Source organism: Bos javanicus, chromosome 1 (genome assembly GCF_032452875.1).
Source record: "Bos javanicus breed banteng chromosome 1, ARS-OSU_banteng_1.0, whole genome shotgun sequence".
Lineage (NCBI taxonomy): Eukaryota > Metazoa > Chordata > Mammalia > Artiodactyla > Bovidae > Bos > Bos javanicus.
In genome coordinates, this window is record NC_083868.1 from 59,682,251 (window position 1) to 59,700,157 (window position 17,907).

Consider the following 17,907-nt stretch of genomic DNA (forward strand, 5'->3'; position numbering starts at 1 on the left):
AAGGGTTCAAACAAATTCAGAATGTTTTTCTAAGCTTGATCTTCCCAGTCTCACGAAAAGGCCATCCATCATCACCTAATATGCCTTAGTGTTTTGGCCTGTGTTATACATAATTAGCTCTCATCAACTATAGAGTGGAAATTCTACCATTTTATACTCATATACTAGAAATTTTAAAGTCACAATCTTGTAAGAGTGGTTTTCCAACTTTAGTGTATGTAACTAACCTGGGTAGCTTCCTAAATTGCAGATCCTCAGACTCTAATCTCAGAGCTTCTAATTCAGAAATTCAGGAATAGGGTCCAGGGATCTTCATTTTGACAAACATCCTAGGTAATTCTGATACAGGTGGTCCTTGGACTACATACTATGGATTGTGCTACAGAGGAATTGTGGAAAAAAAAAAAAAAAACTTTATGCTTTACTTTTTCAATATGGAGAAAAGACAGACCTATTCAATGTGACTTAACCATCAAAATTGCCATGAAAAGACCAGGTAGTTTGCTAAGACTTTTGAAAATGAACCAAGGAAGGACGCAAAGGCAAGAAACATTCAATTTAAGCTAGAAAAGGTTCTTTTTAAAACTTCACAAAGACTGACAGTGTGCTTCAAGTAAAAGTAGGAAAAAAATGGCAGGAGTACAGCAACATTTCAATAACAATTTAGGGAAGCAGAGTTGATTCAAGAGGTTTATTTGATAAAATGTGTTTTAATGGCTATTATAAAAGTGGATGCCTTCTAAATTTTTGATTTTTTGTTAAACTATATATGTATACATATATTTATATGAGATAATTATTAAAATTTCTCCTGAAATCCCTATTTTCCATAAAACCTTGGTCTTGCCAACATAACTGCACTAATTGAAGCTTCCCCTTCCTCCTCCCAAGAAACTTCTCGCCTGGGATTGAAAAGAGATTACTATAGTCTATTCCTCTACACGTGCCTCACAAAAGTGTAACTGCTGATTCTGTCCTGACCTCTAGGTCTCTGTAGCCTATAATTATTTTCAGTGGAAGCTCCATTAGGACTGAGTTCTCTAAATATTCAGAGTCTGTCATTCTTCAAGAACCTTAGTAATGAATGATGGAGATTTTTAAATTATTCTTATGAGTGTTATAAATTGCATAACTTGCCATGGTTTTCTCTTTGACTTGACTGCATGCAAATTTAAAGGAAAATGTATAGCACTTCATCGAATGTAGTTTGTGTACCAACTTCACTCTTGACTCTATATCTTTGCCCTTGTTTATTGTTTCTTTTCTTGTTTTTGCCTTTCTTATCTACTTTTACTTCATGTATTTCACTGTATTACTTGCATCTTTTCCTTTCTCAGTCATTTTAATTCCCTTTTTGGAACTGAATGGTAGAAATATATGAGAAAAACAAAACAAAGAGTATATGTGTCTCTGTGCGTATTTATATATGTGTGTGTGTGTGAAAGTTGATCAGTTGTGTCCAACTCTTTGTGACCCTATGGACTGCAGCCTGCCAGGCTCCTCTGTCCATGGAATTCTCCAGACCAGAATACTGGGGTGAGTAGCCATTACCTTCTCCACGGGATCTTCCCAACCCAGGAATCAAACCGGGGTCTCCTCCATTGTAGGCAGATTCTTTACTAACTGAGCTATCAGGGAAGCCCATATATATATAAAACTCACATAAAATATAAAATAAAAACTAGCCTTTTGAAATAATGGAAATATTTTATAGTCTTTGGGCTAATAAATTCATTTGATTATTTGTAGGACTGCAATATAGAGAGGCATAAAATTAAAATTACTACTGTGAGAATATCCATGTGAATTTGAACATAGGTATTTTTGGCACCAGATCATTAATTTTGACATCCTTCAGTTTTGAAAGCCAACTATAGCTGTGTTAAAATCTGTGTGTTCAGTCTTTTAGACTGACTATATTAAAAAAAAAACAACAAGAAACAACCAATTCCTAGGTTTAATCAGCCTAACAAGGTGTGTAATTTATATTTTTTATTTTTAAAATTATAAATGAATGCACAGAAATATATATGAATAATTATTTACTTATATGACTCTTCCATACATATATATGTATATATCTTAAAATCTTCAATGAAACTCTTTAGTCCTCTGCCTCCAGTGTTACTTTCTTAAATAATTTTCATTAAGCAACAAACAGTGATAAGTCATTTCAACAATGAAAGCCTCTATTCAAAATGGGTTTAGTCTATTTTCTGTATTTCTTCTGATAATGATCCAGCTAGTCTCAGACTGATCCTAGTAACAACTCAGGTAAGTTAGAAGAACTCTAATTGGGCACTGGACATCTTAACAGTGACACTCATCTTAATTTGTCCTTATCTAACCACTTTGGGCTGAAATATTATTGTGTTGAGACACAAATATGATTTTTGTTATATTAATTTCTGGATCGCATATCCTTTCAGATATCAAAAGAATATAGCACCATGCAGGAATAATGCCAAGTTGCCCTTGTTTTTTTTAATCCCCCCCTACCATCATGGGCACCAACAGTTGATTGATACTTGGAATACATCACAGTTGGATTACAGATATGCTCTTTAGTCTGACCTCTACTTGTCTCTTGAAACTCATTTGTAGACAGTCCAGAAGCTAGCAGCTGGATTTCATTTTTATTCTAGCGGTCACCATTTTATGTTTCCTCAGTTCACTGTGAGTTTCACTATTGATAAGTCAATCCAAAACTCTAAGAGGCATTTAAATGGAGGGAGTTAAATCAGAGCAAAAATATCACCATTAACTTGCCATAGGTTCATGTCACTCAACTACATTTTGCCATTGACTCCCCATACATCAAAATGGTGTAATGATACAATTCTCTCACAGAAGAACTAATGAAATACTTAGCAAAAGTAAGTGGTTACAAAGCACTTTTTAAAACAAAAGTGCTGTATTTTTTTTTTAAATCTTGTACAGAACTCTGGTTCAGTTTCGGAGCCTTTCCAAGTCCTCATAATTCTGTGGTATTCATAATAAAGCAGGCAGATGGTTTAGTCTCTGAACATATGCTTTAAATGTGCCCTTTGCTATTTGAAAATAATGGACCAAACTGTGCCCTCATATAGTCACAAGAAACTTTAAGGGGGCTGCCTCTTGAAATTTGAGGATAGAATGTTACCCAGTGGGAATTAAACCTTTAAAAAATACACTTTCTAAACTTTCTTCTGAGCTCTATTCTACATATTAAGAGAAGTCATTTTCTAATAAAATAGATATAGTAAGGAAAAATTGTAGCCAGTACAATATTGCATGGTTCAGGAATAGATTAGAAGGTAAAATAAGTTAAATATTTACATTTTAAAATTCTGATTATCTAAAAACTTATGCTAGTTATCTGATTTAATTTTTGAGTGATTACCAGACTTTCCACTTTTATTACTATTATTACTATTATTCTTACTGTCTTGAAGATGTTTTATTGTTAAAGCACTTTGCAATTATTAATTACTTAATTTAGTTTAAATTATGTTTATGCCTTTGTTTTAAATCCATGTTATTCATAGTTATTACAATTCTCAAATGCTATTTCGCCAGCCAGTTACTCTCATTTCAAAAACAGTTTGTTGTCGATGAAAGCACGTATTCCAGGTTTTCACAGAATATGAAATTCAGTGGATATATGTGTTTTGATAATATTGTTCACTTAACCCAGCTGTATTAGCAATACATCTCTGTTTCTTAATGTCAGTATTTTATACATAAAACGAGCCTGCATTTCCACACTCATGCTTTTATGTATTTAAATGTCTTTTGAAAAAGTCTCTAACCTAGTCTCACTTATCTTAAAATGTCCACGAAACTCAGTAGTCTGATTAACACTTCAGATAAAAAGACCACACAGTTGACAATAAGGACACTCTGGTTATTACAGAAGCCTGAAGTTTAAGTAACTATTCCAGAACTGTAATGTCCTTTTAGAAATTCTGAACAAGGACTAGCTTGGTGCTAATGTAAAACAGAGTTTACTTTGAAAAGTAAAAGCAATAGTTGTACCCAAACATGTTTGGGATGCTCTTAAGACAGATCATAATGAATAATATTGAGAATAACTGAAGAGTCTTAAATCAAGTGATAGTTTTATACAAATATCCACAAATATCTGAGCAAAGTTTAAAACTATTATTGGGGCAAAGCATTAACATACTCTTCTGCTGATAAAGGCACAAAGTAACTCTGAGAAACCTCCCTCCTTCTTATTTCTCTAACTTTCACAATAAATCCAACACTGAAACTAAACTCTCAGTCAATGCAGAAATACGCCGAGCAGTATTTCAATAAACAACAAATTGATTTTTAAAAACCCACCAGATTACACATTTCCCCCATTTTCCCCTTGCTTCCCCTTGTTGTTTCACTTTCCACGCACACATAATCGCACTTACCTGCACAAGTCTGAAACATCAGTCTAGGTAATTTTTTTGAAATGTACTCTGTACCGATGCATTTTTCTGTGTTTCTTTCTAACCCTCGGGAATGTTAAGAATTTAGGAAGAGAGCCACAGCTTAAGAGAGCAATTATTTGCCAGTAAATACTCAATTTGCTTGTCCTGTGATTTTTCTTCTAACTTGCATATTCAATAATCCGTCCCTGACTGCGTCACAAGCACAAAAAGTCTTTTCTCTAGAGGAGAACACTTTCGCCAATCAACCTTCAGCCATGCCAGGGCACAGCTCGTCAGGGTGATTTGTTAGCTTTAATTAATAATTCCTCACGCTGGCCATTTTAACAAATAACGCAGTGAGCCTGGGACGCTAGATGGCTATGATTCAGGCCGATAAAACTACAGTGGAAAGAGGTGGGGAGGGTGTGTGTGTGGGGGGAATTCAGACGCCGTTTATAAACACCTCTAATCATACTCTTTCGGTTTACAATATAGAGGACATCTCCGCTGAATTACCACGTTATGTCCACCAATTTGTATTCAGATGGGAGCCATATGTTCCTCCACTTTATCTGCTAAGGCCCTCTCAGTGCCAACACAGTCATCGGGCAGACAACATTTACAAAAGAGGTCTCTAGCCTCCAGATTGCAAAAGTTTACTGCAGGGTGAAGTTGAGAAATCAGACATATACAGCACTTCTCAGTGAGCTTGTGTAACAGTCTAAAAACAGAGAGGTAAGAATTATTGAATGTCAGATTTGCTGTCCCCCCAGCTGTCTGATACTGGGCATTTCATTTAGTCTTTTTTTTTTTAATCTCATACCTCAAAACAGTTAACAATAATGGCTGACTTATTCATGCATTCCACAAACATTTATTGAGTCCTAACAATATGCCAAGCACTGTATTAAATGCTGAGAACTTTTTTGAAAGTAAGATTTTTATTTTTCTAGTTAAATGAAACAATCCATGGATTTATTATGTAACATACAGATAACGTGCTTGACCAAAGCTACCAAACAGGCAATGTGTGAATGAAACTAAGGATTCAAAATACTGTATGGTCCAGTCAAACAATCAATACTTGACAGCACACTTGTGTCCATGACAAAAATGATGCTCAAAGTAAAAACAAAGAATAAGAAAAGGTAAAAAAAAATTTTTTCAAAGATTAGAAAATTTCCCTCAAAGTGACCAGAACATTCAGAGATATATCAATCTGTTTATAAGGAATGTTAAAAGGTTCATAAGCACTTGAAGAATATGCAAAGATATAGGACATTCTACTCATGCCCTGATCTAATATATGTGTGTATGTGTGTGACTGAAAGTTCATCAATTTATTGGATATATATTTATTGAGCACCCTACTCAATTCTAGGAACTGAATAATACTATGTTTTGAGAGATAAATAAAACACAGTTTTTGTCTTCAAGAAGCTCACAATTTAGTCACCAGACTCAAAAAGGGAAAATCTAAACATAAAACTACAATACAATATAGCAGAAGGAATGACATAAATATGTATAAATGTATGAGGCAGGGCTTCTAGAAGTGATCCATAGACTGTTTGGAAAGGTAGAGGAGTAATATCATTGGTAAAGGAATATTTGAAGCAGAGCAAACCTTTGAACCCTTTCTAAAACTTTCATTAGAATTAGATTACCAGTTATTTATAAACTATGATATTCAAAGCATGATAAAGTCAGGTACATAATCATAAAACATTTCAGGATTTTAAAATCAATTTCTTAAGAAAAAAGATTCCCTATATTGTAATATCTTGACATCATCAGAAAAGTAAGCAGTGCCTCCATGCTGCTGCTGCTAAGTCGCTTCAGTCATGTCCGACTCTGTACGACCCCATAGACGGCAGCCCACCAGGCTCCCCCGTCCCTGGGATTCTCCAGGCAAGAACACTGGAGTGGGTTGCCATTTCCTTCTCTGATGCATGAAAGTGAAAAGTGAAAGTGAAGTAGCTCAGTCGTGTCCGACTCTTAGTGACCCCATGGACTGCAGCCTACCAGGCTCCTCTGTCCATGAGATTTTCCAGGCAAGAGTACTGGAGTAGGGTGCCATTGCCTTCTCCGAGTGCCTCCATAACTGGTACAAATAGTGACTGTGTATGTCATTCTTACTTTCAGTGTATTTCAGTTGTCTTACGCAGATAGGAAGCATTCCCAGCATATACTGACTCTGTTTTTTCCAGCCACTTCTCTACTTTTACTATGTACAAACTTACATACAATTTCTGTTTTCATTGCACCATAAGAGAAATAATATCTGTATGGCTAATAAAGGAGGGGGAAAACCTATTTCCATTTAGTGGTCACACCTATAACTCTAACCAGAGAGTTTATGCTATACAGTACTAAGGCAGAAGATGTTGAAGAAAAGAAATGATACCCCAAAACCGAAAAAGCTCTTTCAGAGCTAGGACATGCTCCTGAAAATTGCATAGAGTTCTTAATGACATTAAACACTTTGTTTTATACTAAACTCAATAGTGAGACAGCCACCAGCATATCGTATTTACCATAAATCATTAACAGCTGGCCAATTTGGAGAACTGATGTAATTTATTAATTTATTCAGTACATATGTATGGAAATCCTGATATCTACCAAGTGCTTACCAGTTATTGTTTGATTTTTATTTCTGCAATAATTAAATATAATAAGTTTACCATTTATTGAGTGCTTACTATATGCTAGGAACTGATCTAAGGACTTTACATATATTATCTCATTTAACCCTCACAATATAATGAAGTAGGTACTATTACCATCTCCATTTAATAGGTTATGAAACTCACAAGTGGTGAATCTGGATATGCATTATGTGGATTCATTCTAAATAATGAGACCAGTGCCACTAATACCCATGCACCATCAGTTTCAGTACTTGATAGTTACTTGGTCACATATAATATGTATATCATTACTTTTAATTTAGAAAAATTATGATAGTTTGAGGTTAGTTTGAGAATTAAGCTAAACCCCTATATTTAATGAGAGACATGTCTCAAAATAAGACTGGAAAATAATAATTTATTGTACCAATAGGCTAGCACTGGGAGACAAACTGACAGCTAGCTTGAGTTGGCATGTTTTAGATGATGGAAACTAGCATTACATCACATGCTATGACAGCTCCCTTCTCCCTTAGTAGAACTTCTCAGAATCTCAGAAGGTAATTCAAAATCTTTTACACCTTTACAAGAAGAATGAGATAATGGTCTAAAAAGTGAGAGGAAGACTTTGAGTCAGAAAGGCTTAGGTTTGAATCCTAGCTCGGCCACTTACTAGGTATATGCCATCTATCAAATTAATTAGGTTCTTTGAGGCTCAAATCTCTTATCTCTAAAATGGTTTGTTGTGAAAATTAAAGGAGATAATGTACCTAGGATTAAAAAACATAGAAATAAAAAGCCCCGAATAGGTGTACAATGTGGTATTTGAAGTGTTCAGAGCTACAGCTTATCACATACAACTAAAGTTTACTGTTTTGGAATCAAATGACACATGTAATATCTAAGTCTGCCTTAGACAATACATGTAAATAAGACTTAGCTAAAGCAAAGTGGACTTGGTAGTCTGGTGGAAATCCCTTTGAGAATGTTAATAATATAGCTGAAATGGTGGTGCTTAAGAAAACAAAAAAATGAAGTGAAAGTCTCTCAGTTGTGTCTGACTCTTTGTGACCCCATGGACCATACAGGCCATGGAATTCTCCAGGCCAGAATACTGAAGTGGGCAGCTATTCCCTTCTCCAGGGGATCTTCCCAACCTAGGGATCAAACCCAGGTCTTCTGCATTGAAGATGGATTCTTTACCAGCTGAGCTGCCAGAGAAAAGCTGACCCACAAAATAGAGATAGATAACACAAGAATTTACCAGGTAATTATAGAACAAAAAAAACTTAATTTTCCAAGTGATTAATACAATGCTACATTTTTATTTCATGGAGATGTAAAAACTTATTTGGGACTCACTGGGGAGAGTACAGAACTTAGCACAGTCATAAGCTGTCCTCTGACTAACCCAATGCCACTGTTTACTAACTACAGTTAACTACCAGCATTCTCCAACTCCAGGCACCCTGATGCCCTTTCCACATACTTTCTTCTCACTTGACCTTGATTTAGTCCAACCATCTCCAGTATTGTATAGCTTTAGTGAGCTAAAGTGTAGAGTAAATATTAACAGAACACACATTTACTGATGGTGATGAAGCTGGTCGTAGGTGAAATGGGGTATTATTTCACAGAAGGGGTCATTGGAGGGGCTTCAAGAAGGCTCTTCTCATTTACTTGAATGGGTAAGTAACATTTCTCCTTTGAGGATTCCTTTGGGATAAGCGACTGCCTAGATCTTCTATTATTGATTCTTATTCGATGGCCTCTAGCTGAGATCATCAGATGGGGAAATCAGCAGATCAATTAAGTATAGGAGCTTTCTGAGCCACACTAGCCTGAGTGAGCTATCCTGAGTCAGAGCTTTCTGGAATCTGTTTATTTCTCAGCTGGAACTCCTAATTGGTAGAACGTAGAAGCACAGAAGGGGCTTCCCTGGTGGCTCACATGGGAATGAATCCGTCTGCAATGCAGGAGACCAGGGTTCCATCCCTGGGTCAGGAAAATCCCCTGGAGGAGGACATGGCAACCCACTCCAGTATTGTTGGCTGGAGAATCCCTGACATAGGAGCCTGGTGGGTTACAGTCCATGTGGTTGCAAACAGACACGACTGAGCAACTAACTCTCTCTCTCTCTCTCTCTCTCTCTCTCACACACACACAGAAGCATGGAAGATGACTGCTTCATGTACTCTTTCCTGGATAATAGGTTTGATAACAACAATTTAGTAAAATTCTGGCTACATTGGATCTCTACTGCCTAATTCTCCAGCCTTACTTAGGGAAAATCAATCTTCTGGTTAAAAATGATGACAAGCAGACATTATTATCTGGGAAAGATTGAAGGCGGGAGGAGAAGGGGAATGACAGAGGAGGAGATGGTTGGATGGCATCACCAACACAATGGACATGAGTCTGACTAAACTCTGGGAGTTGGTGATGGACAGGGAGGTCTGGCATGATGCAGTCCATGGGGTCACAAAGAGTCAGACATGTCTGATCAACTGAAATGAACTGAGACATTATTATAGAAACATCTCAAAACTGATACTATTTTGTATATTTGTATATCATTTTCCCAAATAAATTCCATATACTTTATGGTTTCCAAACGTATTCTTTTTTATATATGCACATAAATACCTAATATCTAACTGCTTTACTAAGTGATAACAGAGGGGAAAGGTGATTTAATTCCAGTTTCAAATTTAGAATTCTGTTGAAACAAGAATTTTAGAAATATTCATAAACTGTTAAGTGGTAGTCAATATATTTGGCTGTGTTAGGTTGAGATTAAAACTTTAAATTGCTCAAAAGGTCCTTGTCACTTGAGGCATTACTTTTTCAATGAAAGCCTTCAACCTTCACAAGTGTGAAAATTGGGATTCCCTGAAGGAGAAAAATGTTTCTTGTCAGAAAACTTGTCATGACTAGTTCACAGAGGGAAGGAGTCCAAGATCTTATCAGCTTTCCAGTGACCTCGCTATGTGATTTGCTACAAGTCATTTAATATTCCCTCGCATGTCAATTTCCTTCTCTTTATCTATCATACAAAAATATTATCACGATAATGTGGAGAAAATATTTTGAACATCTCATAGAGCATTTGCAAAAGCCCTATATCTCAGAGTATCTAAATGATACTACCAGTATCAAGTGGAGAGAAGGACATCAACACCTAAATCATCTTAAATAACCTATTTAGTATCTCAGCTTTTTGCTTTTTTATGCTATAAAATGAGCATAGTCATGTTTACACTTTTATCAAATAATATATTAGAATAAACTTGCATAATCTATGAAAACTTTTCAACAAAATTTCATATAATGTAAAAAAAGTGACCAATATAATCAAGTCACCAAAACTGATTTTCAAGTATTTTAGAGGAATTGATTTTAAAATATCAAGGTATAAGATGAAGTAAATATTTCTAAGCATATTCATATATTTATTAAGGAAGACTCTTTCTAAGATGGGAAGCAATATTGCCTTTTATTTGAATGGCTGGCTGCGTTCTAGGATGGATCTAAGATCTTAGTAACAAGAAAGCCGAATCAGGGAAAGCAGTTTTTAGCAGACTGTTGAATGATACATCAAGTAAAATATATTCACCAATAGGTCGCAGAAATCTTATACAATCTTTTAGAACAAGAACTGCTTAAGCAGCTTTTTGTATCTGGCAAAGTCATGTCCCTGCACTGTCCTCTCACAACCTCCTCCCACTTCTCATTTTTTGTTCTATAAGGCCAGGTGGGAGTAATGACAAAAGGGCGGGGCAAAACAAACAGGCAGCCACGGTGGCAGGAGCCACTCCAAAGATCAAACAGCCACTTTGGCTCTGGCTGCCAGAATTGGAACCACAGTGGGTGGCTCATCAGCACGATGCCCTGAGAACCACATGGGCCACTCCTGGTAGGTCAGCACCTGGGGGTACAGGCCCCTCATCCTGCAGGTAGAACTGCCTGCTAAGAACTGAATGTGCACCTTTCCTTACCCACTCACAGCATTGGATTTCAACACAATTCTGAACTTCCATGATGTTTGCTGAAAAACCTCAGTGTTATAGACACTATACAAAAGCATAATTCTGTTCTACTAATTTCATATCTACGACTAATTTTAGTACGGGGAACTCAGATTTTCCTATACTAATGGGCAGATTCTTGGCTAAGTGGTAGACAAGATAATTCAATATCTAATATTTTAATCAATATATTGCTTTAACTTTAATATCTTCCTTGAAAAAAATAATACATTAATACTTCTAGTTACCCAGCCATCTCATATTCACCTATAAGTATATCATGATTTAACATGGTCAATAACCCAGATAAAAGAAAATACAGAGTCCTTAAGAAAACTAAAACAAACAAAGATGTCATAAAGCACACACAATTGTTCAAACTTATCTTTATTCATCAGTAAATCTTTAACTTGGAACCTATATATTCTTCCTTAATACCCAGTAGCATCAGTTATGCTGATTTTTCGGGGTCTTTCACTCATGTTACATGGAGAGATGGGTTACCTCCAGAAGAAAGCACAATGGGAACTGTAAGAATGTGCCTTAGAATGAAGAAGAAACAGAGGAGGTGAGGGACGAAGTATTCAAGGTTAAGAACTATGTACAGTTTGCAAACATACATATAATTGTGTCCAACAGATATCAAAGTGATAGAGCTCTACACAGAAATATTTACATTTGCTCTGGTTTGAACTATATTCCCTCAAAATTCATATGTTAAAGTTCTAACCCCCAATAATTCAGAATGTGAATTTATTAGAAATAAGGTCATTATAGATATAATTAACTAAGATGAGGTCATACTGGAGTAGACTGGAACCCTAATCCAATTTGATTGATGTCTTTATAAAGGGGGATTTTGGACACAGACGTGAACATGGGGAGAACAGTACCTGAGGATGATGGCAGAGATGAGACAGATGCAAGTCAAAGAACACCAAAGATTGCCAGCAAACAATCAGAAGTTAGGAAAGAGGCATGGTACGGATTTCTTCTCAGAACCCTCAGAAAAAATCAACTCTGCTGATTTTACTCAACAGATCTCTGACACTTTAGTTGTTTAAGGCATCCCGTTTGCACCACTTTGTTACAGCCCTAGGAAACCATTACAGTGATAATGATCACAGAATCACTATGCAAAGGTTAATTCATGTTTGCAACACTTTGAGAAGGTTGAAAAATATAAGATTCACTTCAGAAAAAGTGTCATTGATATGCTTTAAGTAAACAAACTCTTTCATGTTTGATGACCAACATACATGAAACATACAGTTTTCAATTTCTGCTAATGCACTGAGATATTGCCACCTTTGCTAACAAGACAAAGTGGTAAGTGCTCTACAGAAGACATTAAAGAGTCCCCAACCCCGAAAAGAAGCATTTTGATTAACAAGGCAGATAAATTTGAATTTATTTTTGTTATACATAGCCTGTGAGTTTGGGATGGTTACCAAGAGGAATTATTGGTAGAGAAGAGGCTGGCTACACAGAAGAGATCAATTAAGAAATGCGTTTTGAGTCTGGGTCAAAACTAGGAGACATTTGTCCAGATGAGAAGTTACAGATAATTTTAAGTATGAGGAATACAGGGGCAAAGTAAGAAGACTGAGGCAAAGCAAGAGAAAGAAGGAAGGGGTGGAACGATAGTGGAGGAAAATGAGAGGAAGTAGCTGGTATTGAGAGCAAAACAATCTGAACTAGGCAGAGAAAATGATAAAAAGTCTTAGAGATGTTAAGAAAGACAAGAGAAGGTAGCATTCCTGTGTTCTGAACAAAGAGTTAAAAACATCTAGTGTAAGAATTAAGCTCTCTTTAAAACTAGTGCTGTGAATGCTTTTGTGTGAAAAAGAAAAGACTGTAGTTTTATTTTTCTTTAAAGATTCAATAGTGGAATGGAAACTTTTTCCTTTAAGTGTAAGCTAAGCAGTTATGGCAGGTAGGTCAAGGAAGAAATACTTCATGGAACAGGAAGCCATAACTTTATACAATGTGTTCTCTGGAGAAGTTACAAAAAAAGTACAAAATAGTTCCACAAGTTTGTTTGTTTTGTTAAGTAGCTTTAAAATCCTACCTCTCCTAATTGTTCTTAACATTTTATTCAGCCAATTATCAACTTAATCTAGGGAAAGAAAAATCAACTTGACTTTTTGACAGCCAAGCCAATCCAACTGGAAAATTCTAATCCTACAAGAATAGGGCACAAGGAAAACTCTGCCTAGCAACATTTTCAATTGTCAACAAAAATTCATGATATTATAATCATCTTTTTCTTCCTTTCCCAAACTTATTTCCTCTAAAGAAATTAATGATGGTACAATGAGATTCTTGGCTAAAATGAAAAAGTGAAGAGAGTCATTCAGTCTTTAAGGTAATAAGACGTTCTTGTTAGAGAAGGTCAAATTATAATCTTTTTATATCCTTCATAGAAGCTAGAGATGGCCTTGTCCATGTCTCTAAAATAACTCAGTTGTATCACTAAATAGAAGCATTACAGTTTAATTTCATCTATTTTCTATGTTAAATAACTCACAAATCAATTTATTTGTTGTATCTATTCATTGAGGGAAATTTTAGCTTAGATGATGACATTCAAGTAGGGAGCTAAAATGTTAAAAATCAAAGATTAAAAAAAAACACAGGTATTTCTTTTTCTTTCTATTGATTTCTAAATTAGTTCTGCTATAGAAATGCCTTCTGCTAAGCACTACAGCTTCTGCTGGATGGGAAATAACACTCTCAAAACTGAGATAGTAGTAAAATGAATACATTCACATCAATGGAAAAGAGAAGGGAATGAGGAAAGGGATACTGCTATAGCATTAAAAAATACATTTTTGACCCTAACTCAAAATAATGCTTGTTTTAACCTTTCTCCTCTGAAGAGGAGTAATCGAATAAAGAAAGAAAAAGATAAAGGAAGAGAAGGAGGGAAGGAAAAGAAGAAAACAATGGAGTGATTAAGCATAAGAGCCATAAAGTAAGAAGTTGAGATGGAGAAGGAAATGGCAACCCACTCCAGTATTCTTGCCTGGAACAGAGGAGCCTGGCAGGCTATGGTCCATGGGGTCACAAGAGTCAGACATGACTTAGCGACTACACCACCACCACCACCACCAAGAAGGTGAGAAAGTAGGAAAGAAGGAGAGAAAAAGAGAAAACCGTTATAGAGGTACTCTCTTATCCCCTTCTCACTGGCTGGCCCTCTAACCTTTTTTAATCTACTATCTACTCCAACTCAAATGTTTCAGACACAACAGGGATCATTGAAAGGGAGTGGGGAAGGAAAATTACTCCCTTTAATTGATGCTCATTTAGGTACCAATATCTGCAGTTTAGTAGCTCCTAGTACTTTTAAGCTCATGTACCTGCTAAAATTCATGAATCCCTCCAAGGAGGAAAGAAAGTGCATGTCTCTCAAGACATATAAAGTACGTGTTGCATACTTTTAACAATACACACACACACACATAGGAACCATATTTTTATGCATTCTCAAAAGGATCATATAAACTCTAAACTGATTCTTGTACTCTCTAACCATTCATTAGCTCAGTGTAAAGAACTATTGGCTCTAGAATCTGAATGAAGGCAAAATAAATAGAAGAGGGTAGGGACTTGGAGAAGGGGAAATGGGATATAAAACAAACAAATAACAAACACTTATGTAAAAAATATGTTTGTTTCCAAACCAACCCTTAAGCTTCTGACTCTTTTCATTGGAACTTAAGACTGATGAACTATTTAATTAACAAAAATATACAGTAAGATGTATGATATTTTAGTGATTCTGCATGTTTTAAACATTCTTCCCTGTTAATTGTCTTTGATAGTGCACTGACATCTAATACTGTCCTGATTTTTAATATTCACTCTAATAATAACAATAATATTGAAAAGCAATGCTACTTAATATTGTGGATATCAACTTACAGGATTCTTAAGAAATGACATGAAGACTTGGTCATAGATGTGTAAAAAATCAAATAAGAATAATAAACTTTTCATCTATTGTCTAGTTCAACATTTTAACTAGGCTGCATATGTTTGAGGACACAGCTCATGCTTTAGCTATAATAATGAAAATTATTTATATTCACTTAAAAATAATTTTTTCATAGTATTTCACAACCTTTAAATGCCTTGAGGTATCTTTATTTCATCTGATTTGGATTTCAATTCTGTTAAGTAAATGGAAGAGATATTATCTTCATTCTACAATGAAAACAGGCTCTACGTGATTAACATGCTTAATATACCTAACAGGTCGCAAAGCAAAGTTGAGAATTCAGGAACTTTGATAACTTATGCAGTAATTTTTTCTGCTATCCTATACTGCACTCAAAAAATGTTCATTACACATAACTTATTCAGGCATTTATGTTGTCTTACTTTAGAAATGAGGATGACGCTATATAACCTCACTAGGTCCATATACAAGACATTTATTTCCCATGCTGGGATTTTGTGGATGACATACAGTGAAACAGAAAATATTAGCTATTTTATAGGTGCACAGATATATACTTAAATGTCAGTGCACATGTTGTGGATCGTTTCTATAAATGGGTACATGTATGCCCATGCATATACATGGGTGTGTGGGAATTAAAGGTGTGCTTACTCAACCCATTAGAAAACAATATTGTAAAGTTAAGCTTGCACTTTCTACTATTAATCTTGCATTTGGTAGTGGGTGCACATGTTCACAAATAATTTACAAATCAAATCAACATAAATACATGAATGGCATAGCAGCGAATACTTTGAGAAAAAATATAAATACACATATATCTACCTTCAACTATCCTTCCTATTAGTCAATAAAACTGATTATTTAGATTTATTAAATAAGAGGTAAAAACTGACTTAAAAATATACTAGTATATTTTTAATCTTCTCTTATAATTAGAATCCAAAATTTACTTGTTAAAGTTTTACAATTTGAGTGGCCTTATATTCCCTGTTTTCACTTGGGAAATTAGTCTTTTAGCTGGGAAATCCTCCTTTCTATTTTTTAATTTTAATTTGAGATAGATGGTCATATTTTAAAACAATAAGATGGTAGATTGCTAGGATGAGTTAATTTATTCCTCGAAGAAGCGTTAGTGGCTCAGCTGTGCCGACTCTTTGCGATCCCATGGACTGTAGCCCACCAGGCTCCTCCGTTCATGGGATTTTCCAGGCAAGGATATTGGAGTGGGTTGCCATTTCTTTCTCCTTCCTTGAAAAAAGGGTATAACAACTTACAATCTAGTGGATTTACCTGTTTTTAATCTCTTAATGTCCAAAGCAAGACTTATATCCCAGATATCATAACCCAACTTGAGAAAAATTATGAAATATAGATGAAATTTGTCCCCAGTTTCTATTCCTTATCATCCTTTGACCTGTTTCCTTTTGACCTTCTTACACTTCCTTCACGAAATTAAAAGACACTTACTCCTTGGAAGGAAAGTTATGACCAACCTAGATAGCATATTCATAAGCAGAGACATTACTTTGCCAACAAAGGTCCGTCTAGTCAAGGCTATGGTTTTTCCTGTGGTCATGTATGGATGTGAGAGTTGGACTGTGAAGAAAGCTGAGCGCCGAAGAATTGATGCTTTTGAACTGTGGTGTTGGAGAAGACTCTTGAGAGTCCCTTGGACTGCAAGGAGATCCAACCAGTCCATTCTGAAGGAGATCAGCCCTGGGATTTCTTTGAAAGCAATGATGCTAAAGCTGAAACTCCAGTACTTTGGCCACCTCATGTGAAGAGCTGACCCATTGGAAAAGACTCTGATGCTGGGAGGGATTGGAGGCAGGAGGAGAAGGGGATGACAGAGGATGAGATAGCTGGATGGCATCACCGACTTGATGAACATGAGTTTGGGTGAACTCCCGGAGTTGCTGATGGACTTGGAGGCATGGCGTGCTGCAATTCATGGGGTTGCAAAGAGTCGGACACGACTGAGTGACTGAACTGAACTGAACTGAACGCTTCCTTCAGTCTTATTAAAAAATTTATTTCTGGTCCCTTTTCCCCGGGATGCTATAAATTCTACTTTATTTTCAGCTGTAATCTGCTGTCTTGATTCAACTCAGATTCCTCCTACCACATCTTTAGCCTACCTTGCCAATCCCTCCATTGGAACACTGCCATGTATCTGACCAATTTCACTTTGCCTTATGTCATGCCTAAACTCACCAAATCTTAGATGCCAGTGAGAGACTTAAGATTTTCCTATTTCTTAGCAAGTTATAACTGCATTTATCTCAGCCCTCCATGTAAACCAACTCTATTAATATGTTAGGAATCCCATTTCAGGTTCATTCAATTTTGGCTTACTTTCCTTCCCCGGTTGGGCTACCACTATGGTTCTAGCACGTTCTGAGGTGTATAAAAGGTTGTCAGTAAACAAATAAACCATAAAACTGAAATGTCACCTGAAACCTGAAAACTTCCAGTCTAGCTCAGGCTCTAATGACCAACATGGCTTTTCACGTGCTCGAGTTGTTTTATTTATCAAGTGAGAAAGAAGTACTCTTTACCATGAGACATATGAGGATAAATGTTTAAGTTGTTTTCAGGAGGAAACCTACAATAGATTCTGTAAGTATCACGCAGCTTTTCCTTCTGCTTCTAGAGCCAAAAGGAAAAAAAAAAAAAGAATACTCAGAGTACTCCAAAATAAATATTGGAAGTAACCCTTTATTCTAGAATTCATCTAGAATGTAGTAGACAAAACAATTATACCCCAAAGTATCCACTCTCAAAAACCTAGAAACTTGAGTACATGGCAAAATGTTACATGGGAAAAGGAACTTTGCTGATAAAGTTGATTATGGACCTTAAAATAG

At 35.8% G+C, this 17,907-nt stretch overlaps 1 protein-coding gene across 25 annotated transcripts in view; it reads right to left on the minus strand.

Moving 5' to 3' along the window:
- The window catches only part of ZBTB20 (zinc finger and BTB domain containing 20), an 865,788-nt gene that overhangs the window by 469,413 nt on the left and 378,468 nt on the right, over window positions 1–17,907 (minus strand). For 3 of the 25 annotated variants that reach the window (XM_061427559.1, XM_061427584.1, XM_061427591.1), the window contains exon 1: window positions 4,407–15,991. The exons of the other annotated variants lie outside the window; for them this stretch is intronic. The gene's annotated coding sequence lies outside the window, so the exon portion shown is untranslated. Of the gene's footprint in view, window positions 1–4,406; window positions 15,992–17,907 lie in introns of those variants that run through there. 25 annotated transcript variants of the gene reach the window in all.